Source organism: Myotis myotis, unplaced genomic scaffold, assembly GCF_014108235.1.
Source record: "Myotis myotis isolate mMyoMyo1 unplaced genomic scaffold, mMyoMyo1.p scaffold_m19_p_5, whole genome shotgun sequence".
NCBI lineage: Eukaryota > Metazoa > Chordata > Mammalia > Chiroptera > Vespertilionidae > Myotis > Myotis myotis.
Window position 1 is genome coordinate 66,147,878 of NW_023416357.1, and position 11,343 is coordinate 66,159,220.

At 37.3% G+C, this 11,343-nt stretch overlaps 1 non-coding gene across 1 annotated transcript; it reads left to right on the forward strand.

Annotated features, from left to right (window-relative positions):
• The first annotated feature begins 978 nt into the window (after positions 1 to 978).
• Positions 979 to 1,084, forward strand: LOC118657162. Its single transcript, XR_004967894.1, has one exon. It is a non-coding gene; the product is annotated as a U6 spliceosomal RNA (small nuclear RNA).
• The last annotated feature ends 10,259 nt before the right edge of the window (positions 1,085 to 11,343 follow it).

The window sequence follows — 11,343 nt, forward strand, 5'->3', positions numbered from 1 at the left end:
TCTATTCAAGGACCTGATGCCAACAAGTTCCTAACACAAAGACTTCATCCCCTTGCACTCTGTCTTGGTCTTGGCCCAGTTTGATGCTTTCTTGTACAGTGAGTTGAGCAGGATTGCCTTCCTCCCTCAGCCTCATCCATCTTTGCCCACTCTCAGGCTTCTGAGCAGGCCATACCTGCCAACCAAGATTCTCAATGCAGTTTAAAATACTTCCAGCATGTGCTCCTCCATCCACTAAACTGGAAGATCCTTGAGACAAGGACTGTGTCTTATTCATATTTGCATACTCAAGGCCTACAATAGTGTTAAAATACGTAATAATTTTCTAAAAATTGTTTTTTGAATGAGTGACAGAGAACAAATTAATTTTACAATGAAAATACATGAGAAAGAAGGCTCAGTGAATTTGACGTTGAGCCTGCATTTTTTTGGTTTGCTCTGGAAACAAAAATGCATCTCCACATGCATTGATATTCTCCTCTGCAATCAGACTTATGCTCTGCCTTCCTGACACACAAAAGGAAAGAGAAGAATAAGTAAAGGGTTATACTGAATGACATACTCTCAGTGCTTCATTCCTTCATTCAACCAGCATTTGCTGAGTACCTTCTAAACCCAGTAACTGTCCAATCTGTATTTATTCAAAGAGGAATACAGTTCTGGCACCTCTTTGGGTCATAATCTATTTTGATTAACAGATATAAATAAGCAGGATGATAATACTCAAGTACTTTATTGATATGCCACCTATTCTACCAAAAAATTGAGAAAATTTACAAAATTTCATAAAATGCAAAGGTGTAAAATCAATAGTTGGGATAGTCAGAAAAATGAAAATCTCACACAAATGCATGCCCTCCAGGATAATGTATCTATTGATGCTAGAAGTGAGCAACAAATTTGTCTATAAATTACCTAGCAGACAATAGATTGAAGACATATTCAATTACAAGATTTGTGGTAAGAAATACAACTTGTGCTTGCTTTGGCAACCCATGTATGAAAATCGGGAACAATATAGAAAATATTAGCATGGCCCCTGCACAAAGATGATGTGCAGATTCATAAAGCATTCCACGTTATTAAAAAAAAAAAGAAAAGAAACGCAACTTTTCCTTATGTTGAGACCAATAAGTAATTTCTTTCTGTGTCTATATATGGGGGAACACTGTGGATATTTGCAAGACAACATATTCAGTACACATAGAAATACTCACTTCCATTCAAGTAATTTGAAATACTAAATAGAATATATTAAACTACTTTTATTTTATGGGCATAGCCTGCATGAAAAGAACAATCAGAAATACTCAAGTGCCAGAAACAAAGTAATTTTTGAGTTGAAGTCTGGCAACATACAGTATAGAAGGCAGATCTGGGAGTAAACAGAGTCAAAGGGTCTGGATTTCAATGCCAAGATAAGGATGAGGATGAGAGCTGGAGTTACAAATCCCACCCCTGTGTAAAAACAACAACACATCTGGGCTTCCTCTGAGAGAACAGGACCTGGGAAGCAAAACACTCACTCAAGCCGTGGTTGGAAATAGTTTCCCATGTGATTCTAGAATCTTGGGTGTGTGTCTCATGATTGTGGAGGCCTCATTATACTATCTCAGTCCAAAAAATCCAGAGCCAAACATAAGAACTTCCCCAGCAACAGTGAGGTCCCCCAACCCCACCAGGGCTGCACAGGGAAACCTCCACAACCCAGGGTAGATGAAGCAGCTCAGAAAGAAGATAATGCCAGGAAAAATGAGCCTATAGACAAGAATGACAATATGTATGAGAATGTCTGCATCAAGAAAATAACAGACATAACTCACATCAAAGAAATAATAAGACAATGAAAAGATTTTAAAATAAGTACATTTAAACTCTTCAAAGACATAAAGAAATTTTTTGTGTGAAACAAAAACAGAAAGTTATGAAATAGTACATTGGTATTTAAAAGTTCAATAGAAGAATTTAATATTAGATTAAAACAATAGAAAAGAGAACAAATTTGAAGAGAAATCTAAGGAGATTTTCTACAATGGCAGAGAAAAATAAACTGAGCTGAAAAAAATTTTTAATTACAAGACTTTGAAGAGCATTTTAGAAGATCCAAAATACATCTAAAGAGCACACGAGGAAAAGATAGTGAAACTGGGGAGAGGCAATACTCAAACAATAATAGTTGAGAATTTTCCAAAGGGAAGAAAGATGAGTCTTTATTTTGTAAAAGCCAATTAATTACATTGACATAAAGTATAGTGATACTGCAGAACATCAAAGTTAAAGAGAAATCTTCAATTTCCCAAAGAGGGAAAAAAAAGATTACTTCCAATAAATAGCAATCAGAAGAAAGGGCATTCAAATTAAATATATCAGGAATGAAAAGGGGTAACATCACATATAATTGTGATTTGTCAAAATAATATAAGTGCCTTCAGCAATTTAAAGCCAACAAATTTTAAAATGTGATAAAATGGGAAATTTTCTAGGAACTGTTGTTGAATTACCAGTAATGACCCCACAAGGGATTATAAAGATCTCAATGGCTCAATATACATTAAAGAAACTGAGGAAGTAATATACAACTTCTCACAAAGCTGGAATCATATAGCTTTATTAAACTTAAATCACAGACAATCCCTATCTTATATAAATTCTCCCAGATAATAGAAAAAATGCTATCTAACTTATTTTATGACATTAGTATAGTATTTATGCTCAACCAAGACAAAAAATAAATAAAATTATAAGCAAATATCACTTATGCAAAAATTTAAAAGAATATATTAATTAAGCAAGTCTGATTTCATATATATGGTCATGTTGCACAAAATACAACAAGACCGCCAAAACAGGTTTGGCTCAGTGGATAGAGCGTCGGCCTGCGGACTGAAAGGTCCCAGGTTCGATTCCGGTCAAGGGCATGTACCTGGGTTGCGGGCACATCCCCAGTAGGGGATGTGCAGGAGGCAGCTGATTGATGTTTCTCTCTCATCGTGTTTCTAACTCTCTATCTCTCTCCCTTCCTCTCTGTAAAAAATAAAATATATTAAAAAAAAAAAATACAACAAGACCAAGTAGGGTTGGGAGTATAGTTTATCATTAGAAAACTTATCAAGGTAAATACATTAAGAAAAATAGAGATTTAAAAAGTCACAAGGAAAGTACAAAGGACAAGATATTTGATAACATCAAAATGTATAATGATTATCTCAATAGATTTAAAAAATAATTGATAAAAATGCAAAAATATTTATTCATGATTCAAAAAAGAAATAAAGCCCAACAAAGTAGTGATGGAAGAGAATTTCCCTAAGTGGAGCTTTCAAAAACTAACAGCAAACATCTTATGTTAGGACAAACTTTAGAAGCATTCGCATGAAAGCAAAAATTAGAAAAATATATAAGGACATAGTAAAATTTATGTACAGAATTGAGAAAACATTTTTACTCAAACAAGAATCAATGCGATATACTCTATTATGTTTTATATATAAACTAGAGGCCTATTGCACTAAAAGATTCATGCAATAGGCCTACCCTTCCCCTGGCTGCCGGCATCGGTTTTCCTCTGGCACCCGGGACCCAGGCCTTTTCTCTGGCTGGAAACACCTCCAAGCCTCTCGCAACTCCAGCGGCGGTGAGCGGCAGCCAGAGGCACCTCCAAGCCTCTCGTGGCTCCAGCAGCCAAAGGCGCCTTCAGTCTTCACTCTGCCACTTCCCGCCTATGTATGCAAATTAACCGCCATCTTTGTTGGCGGTTAATTTGCATATCTTGCTGATTAGCCAATGGGAGGCGTAGTGAAGGTATGGTCAATTTCAATCTTTGTCTATTATTAGATAGGATGCTCCTGTAAATTTTTCAGAATCAAAACACTTGACAAATGCTACAAGATTTCTAATTTACATAAAACTTATCTTTCTTTATCCATAAAATTTGGGATACAATACAATAAGAAAATAAGTGAGACATAAAGATGAAAAAATAAGAAATAAAACTGTCATTATTTATAGATAAAATTTACTTCCCATAGAAAATCCAAGAAAAACAAAATGTAACGTTTTAAAACTAAGGTACTTCAGCAAAGTATCTGGGTTCAAAATTTTTATTCTAACACTGATATTTATTTTTATACTTAATAACTAATTAGATGTAATGGTAAAATACTATCATTCAAAATAATATCAAGCCTCAAAAACAGAATTAAGCCTAATATAAAATACATAAGAGATTTTTAGGCTTTCTAAAATATGCACAAAGTTATTATAATGAAGTGCAAAAGAGAATTGTTATTAGAAAACAAACCATGTTCATGGATAAAATTCAACATTTTAAAAATGTTATTTATTTGTCTAAATAATTTATACATTTCATACGGTTCTAATAAAAAAAAATCCTTGTAAGAATTCACGAAGTACAGGACAAACTGATGATAAAATTCTCTTTGGAAAGCTGTATGAATATCAAGAATTTTTTTAAAGACACTGGTAGGAGAGAAGTTTATGCTACACATATCAACATTAAAAATAATTAAACGATGTTGTTTTCACAAGAATATACAAACAAAATAATAGAACCGAACAGACAGTCATACAGCATGTCACAAATCACTAGGAAAAGACACTGTTCAATGCAGTTTTGCTATATTTTGCTTTTCAGAAAGAAAAAAAAACTACTATTTCACACAAGAAAAAAAAATCAGATGAGTTAGGGAACTAAATGTGGACATTAAAACTGCAAACATATTGAGAGATAATATGAGTTTCAGATGGGAAAAGTTTTCTTAAGCAAGTTGCTAAAAAACGCATAAAGGGAAGAAACAAATTTGACCAAATAAAATAGGTAAAGGCTGAACATTAAAATATACTCTATAAGTTCCTTTATGTAAATATTAGAAGCAGGCAAACCTAGTGTATGGTGTTTGAATTCAGAATAGAGGTTATCTTTGAGGAAAGGGTGGGTGGTAGTAATTGGAGAAGGGTGTAAGGAGGTCTGTGAATGCTGGGAAATTTCTTCTGATCTGGGTGATGATTACACTTTTTGAAAACCACCAGGCTTTACATATACATGTGCACTTTTCCATATGCACATTAAATTAAATTAAACGTGATCTATGCATAATTAAAATGTAAACAGCATTGGAGAGTAACTGGGTTAGATATAAAGAAAACAGCATCCAAAATATATATTTTTGCAAAACTTCACAAATTCAAATATACCATTTTTTACCTATAGTAGTGACAAAAATTCTCAAGATGTCAAAGAAGTAGGGAAAATTGTATCCTCATATGAAACCAGTGAAAAAATAAACTAGTTTGAACACCTCAAAGCAATTTAGCATCAATTTCTATTAAACTGAAAGTCCATATACCTCACAACTCAGCAATTGCACTTCGGCATATTATACCACAGAGCAATGTTTTGCAAACTGATATTGTGAATCATGAGGGGCTCTCAAATCAACTTCATGTATTACAACCCCTTTTTTATGAAACAAAAATAATAAAATGTTTAGAATAGAAAACTACCAAAATGATGATCCATGGACAGTTACCAGGCCAAGAGATGCTCTTCTCTGGACCAAATGAAGAAGCAAAAGACTCAAGTTTTTATAAAACTGTTGATTTAATATTTTAAATGTTTAGATTGTTTTTACAGCCTTTTTAGTGCAAATAAATTTCATCCTATATAATAAAAGGCTAATATGCAAATAAACCGAACAGCGGAACAACCGAACAACTGGTCGCTATGACGTGCGCTGACCACCAGGGGTGTGTGTGGAACATGGCAGGCATTGGCTGTGGCGGGATGGTGGAGCAGGTGAGTAGGGGCGCCAGACCAAGGCGGGGCGCCAATCGCTGTCATCGGGGCAAGCCTCTGGTGGTTACTGAAAATTATTTGCTCCCATGCACTGCGGTCCCACCTAGCGCTCACACCCACTTCCGGCGCCAGCCCCGCTCACACCCGCTGCCAGTGCCAGAGCCACTGCTCACACCTTCTACTGGTGTCCGACTCCGGTCCCAATCACTCAGCATCATCAGTGGATGCAAGCGGTGGCTGTGGGCCCTGATCACCCCTGAGGGTTTCTCCACCTCCCCCTGCTCCTGAGGGGCTGATCGCACCTGCTGCTGGTGCTGGCCCCAATCGCTCCGTGCTGTCAGCGGGTGCAAGTGGGGCCAGTGCCGTCAGCAAGTGGGAGCGGCGGCAGCAGGAGCAGGGCTGCCGGCAGACAGGGGACCGCAGGCTGCAGTGGGAGGGGCTGGGTAGGGGCGTAGAGGATGGGCTGAGACCCGCCCCTGTGCCTACCGCAGCCTAGTGGCCCACAATTCCATTTAAGACGCACGAATTTGTGCACTGGACCCCTAGTTCTATTACAAATTTTGACTCTTAAAGTTAATGGTGGCTGTGGGCTTTTTAAATATTTACACCTAACCAAAATCAAAGGTTGACCAACCAACCTGTGTGTACCTCCCATTTTTTCCCCCTGAAATTTCAATGATTTCTGACATCCCAAAGTCTGAAAAGCACTATTCTGCTTCATACCTAAGAAGTTTCAAGCAGATCAAAGTCACAGACTGAAGCTTTCGTACTGTAACTATTGAACTAATCACTCTCTCTTTCTTTAACACATTCAATGGCAAACATTGAGGGGGCTGAGGCATATAAATCAGTTAGCTTGATTTAATTCCACAGTAAGGCCTTTTAAAAATGTGTGCCACTGTTCACAAGGTCATGACACTAGAGGAAGATGGATTATTGCAAATCCATCATCAATGTGAAAAGCAATCCAGGGGATGGGTCAAAAACCTTGTCTCTGCTTGAATATAGCACATGAGTTCAGGACTAAGTGACCTGAATAGGTAAGCATGTAGGGAATCAAAGAAGAGTAAGGAGACCCACTGGACTTAAGTTCAAAAAGGAAAACAAATGTCAATAAACCACAACTTAATGTTGATTTTTTTTGTCCCTAAGAAAGCAATGGTGCTATTGATCTGTAATCCAGTTAGAAGAGCTTTCTTAATCTGACAGTAGAGAAATAACATTTGATGGGAAACAAGTCTTCCTGAGGCTTGCTTTAAATGGTAAAAACATGCTCAAAATATTCTAATTTCACCTAAAACATTTTTTGCTCATTTAACTTAACTTTAAAGGGTTTTATTTGGCATTTTAGGATTGAGTTCTATCATATTTCTACAGCAAAAAAATTGCTTGCTTTTACTTACTATACATCAATGATCTCTCAAGTAGCCCTATTATTTTTCCTTCATATAATTTCTTCTGGTTGCAAATCCTGTAAGCCAGGAATCACTGACTGCTAATTCTCTAATCTCTCCTGATTCTGTAATTAGAGGTTCCAAATTTGAATGCTCTAGGGACTGAGCAATAACATAAGCATGTGAAGTGGCAATTGGGAGTGGTGAGGCCTTGGTGAACAGGAGAGCCCATGTCTTTATTTTGTTTTTGTGGATTTTGAAAACATGTAGAATTCTAACAGAAGAGTTAAGAGTACAGTGAGCAATTGGCTAGATTTCTAAAAAGGAAGGGAAGAGAACCTGAGATGGCCTTTTAGAAATGAAGGTCTGCTTTAACTTAGGGCTCCAGTCAAGTGCAGTGTCAAGTCCCTGAGTGGGTAGCATGATTCACTCAACAGCAGCCTCCTCGAGAACAAAGCTCAGTCGCCTTGAGAGTTCAGCACTCCTTTCATTCCAACACCATGACTCTTTTGTCTTGGCTTCACCAGTGGTGACCAATCTGTTTGTCACCACCTACAGTTCTTTTCCTAACTCTATTTTGCCTGCGAAAACCCTATCTTAAATTTATATCTTTAAAAAAAGAAATCACTGAGAGAGGTTAATGAGTATATATATATAATGAGTATATATATATATGAGTGTATATATATATATATATGTATATATATATATATATATATCAGTAGTAAAACTGATGCGCTCAAAACATTCCTCACCTTCTCCAATCCTAAACTCTATTTATCTACAGTAAGACCTTTAAGGATGTATACCATTGCAAGAGGAGAAAAATTGGTATCACAGAAAACATTGTCATGTACTTTCTTTTTTCTTCTTGAATAGACATTTCCCTAAATACTCAATGAATCTCTCAGAGAGTGACAGTGTCTCAGAGAAACTCTCAAGCATAAGCTATAAGCCTTATATGAAAATGTTATTCCAAGAAAGCACAGAACAAGAGTTTTAAAAAAGGACCATCAAAACCCATTTCAGAATGAGAAGAGACACAGAGAGCAATCTGAGAACTAAGGTTAGTCAATGAAGCGAGACCGAACCTTTCCTGAGCCCTGTCCAGAGATGCATTTCAGGGCCTTCTAACTCCCTGCTGCTTTCACAGTTGTTGTCGGGGTCCAACCCCAGCAGGTCCAGGGGTCCCCAAAGGTGTGGATGGAGTCGGCGAAGAAGGAATGACACGGAGACAGCGTTCAGTTGATCAGCAGTCTTGCCAGGATCTCTAGCCACAATCTCCAGCCAAGTTCTGTTCAGGATCTCCAGCGAAGTTCTGGTTAGGATCTCCAGCCAGGTTCTGTGTCCATGTTCTCTTGCTAGGTTCTCCAGCCAGGTTCTCCAGGTTCTCCAGGTTCTCCAGGTTCTCCAGCCAGGTTCTGTAGTCATGTTTCCTCGCTAGGTTCTCCAGCCAGGTTCTGTCCAGGTTCTCCAGCCAGGTTCAGTCTAGGATCCCCAGCCAGGTTCAGTCACCGGGTTCTAGTCAGGTTCTCTTGCCATGTTTTATCCAGGTTCTATAGCCAGGTTCTGTCTCTAGGTTCTTCAGCCATGTTCTCTCGCTAGGTTCTGTCTCTAGGTTCTGTCTCCAGTTTCTGTCCAGGATCTTTGCCATGTTCTCTCCAGCGAAGTTCTTCTGTCTCTAGGTTCTGTGTGGGTTCTGTCTTCTAAGTTCTGTCTTGTTACATCTGTATTTATACCAGTTGATTCCAATCCTATCAATCTCTATTACAAAGGTTATGGCGTTTCTTATCTCCATTCCAGGGAGTAAAGATTATGTAGCTTAAGCATGATTGTTCGTAGTTAAAGTGATTAATTACCCGCCTGGCACTTAGGGAACTAACTTCAGGGGAAAATCCCTACCTGGGGAAACAACCTTTCTCAGAGACCTTGGTTAAAACACATAGTGCCAAGAAGGTGAGCAAACATATTAAGAACAGTATGCCATATATGCCAGGTCCCTTGAAACAGCAAGCATGGACCGGCTCCCGGCAAATTGTGTTTACTATAGAAGGTTTTATGGCTCCCTGATCAAATTCACAATTTTCACATAGCTTGTGTTCAAGGCCAATAGCTAGTAAGCCTGGAAAAGAAAGAAAAGGCAGAATGAAGTGATATCTGGTGGGGAAAAAATAGAAAATTACAATAAGAAGTGACTCCATTGGTTCGACTCCCCCATTTTACAGAAACAATAACTGAGCTCTTATAGTGACAAAGTCAAAGCAAGAATAATGTGAAGAGCAATCTTGATTTTAATTATTTTTACTTTATATTTGGTTCTTTTTTTTAACTATGTAACACTGCCTGCATTGATAAGAACTTTTAAAAAAAATTCTATTGAAGTAGTATAGATACAGATAGAAGAACAAATGAAATAATTGTATATTTTTAAAAATAGTAAAGCAAGCACTTATGAAACTACCACCCAGACAGAGATCTAGAACACTACCAGTCCCTTAGGAACCCTCACACGTACCTCTGCATTGCCCCCTCCTCCGGCACCCCTCTTCCCCCGAAAGGAAACCTCTCCCCACTTAGGTGAGGACTGTTCACCTACTTTACTTCACAGTTTCACTACTTACACATGTAACCCCAAACAAGGCATTTTTAGTTTTGTTTATTTAATAGAATCACATCATTATATATAAACATTTATGTCTGATGTTTTTCACTCAACATATATTTATGAGATTCCACTAGAATTCAGTGGTTCTCAACCTTCTGGCCCTTTAAATACAGTTCCTCATGTTGTGACCCAACCATAAAATTATTTTCGTTGCTACTTCATAACTGTAATGTTGCTACTGTTATGAATCGTAATGTAAATATCTGATATGCAGGATGGTCTTAGGCAACCCCTGTGAAAGGGTCGTTCGACAGCCAAAGGGGTCGCAACCCACAGGTTGAGAACCGCTGCACTAGATGGATGTGTAGAGCTATAGATTGTTCATTTTATTGCCATATAACTGTCCAGTGTGTGAATATATAATATTTCATTAATCTGTTTGTTGATAGACAACTGGATGTGTCCAGGTTGATGCTATTATCAAATGTACTGTTATAAACATTCCTAAACATGTCTCTTGGCCTACAGATGTAACAGTTTCTCCAGGGTATGTTCCTGGACAGAGTATAACTTCTGTGTTGTAGAGTGTGAACATAGTCTACTTAAAGGCTTTTAGCAGAAAAATAGGCTGTGGTGGTCTTCCTAGAAGAACCCCTGGCGATGGTCTGTGGCCACACCTGGAAATGCTGTAGCAGGGCAGTCGCGTTGCAGTCTAGCAGACCTTTCTCCCTCAATGGGCAAGAACTATGAAGGATTCAGATCTCTTACAAAAGCAAATCACACAGAAAGGAGGACCATTAAAAACTGGGTAGGGAAGAGCAGGGAACTAATGCTAATTCCACTACAGAGGAATTTGTTTTTAAGGAATTAGCCATTACAAGAGCTTAATAAAAATGGTGAAAGATCAGAAAATTAATAGTTTCCCTGGTGAATGATACGTATTGATGAAAACAAAATTTAAAAGTACAAAAAATAATAATTTCAATTCACCATTTCTTTGTGATCAATTTTGCTTTTAATCTGCACTCAGTTTTAAAAATTAGGCTGTAAATACTTGAAATGATTGGCATTAAATTTGAAATTGTGATTTTTTTTAAAATGTGGAGTTAAGATAAACTACTAACAGAAGTGATGTAGTGCTAATAAGATATTTTGCTGTTGCTTATTAATATCTCTCCTGTTTCTAAAAATGATTTGCAGTAACAAAATAAATATGTAGATTTGATAAGGCTGAGAAAACATCAAAGCAGATTAAAAAGGCAAAAATCCAGGAAGTGAGAGGAGGAAAAAAAGAGCATAATTAAGCAGAAAACATGGGCTAAAGGAGTTGCTAATCAAACAGAAAATGAGGGCAAGAAAATCCTTATAACTGCAATAAAGTAAATCACACTTTAGTTTACAGAACACGTGTACTATATTTTTTAAATAAATAAAACTTTTTAAAGTTTATGTCCTCCTTCTCCCTTTCCCAACCTATTTCATTCTGTCCCAACAGTCACAAGTCAAAGGTAGTAGTTCAATGAGCAGAA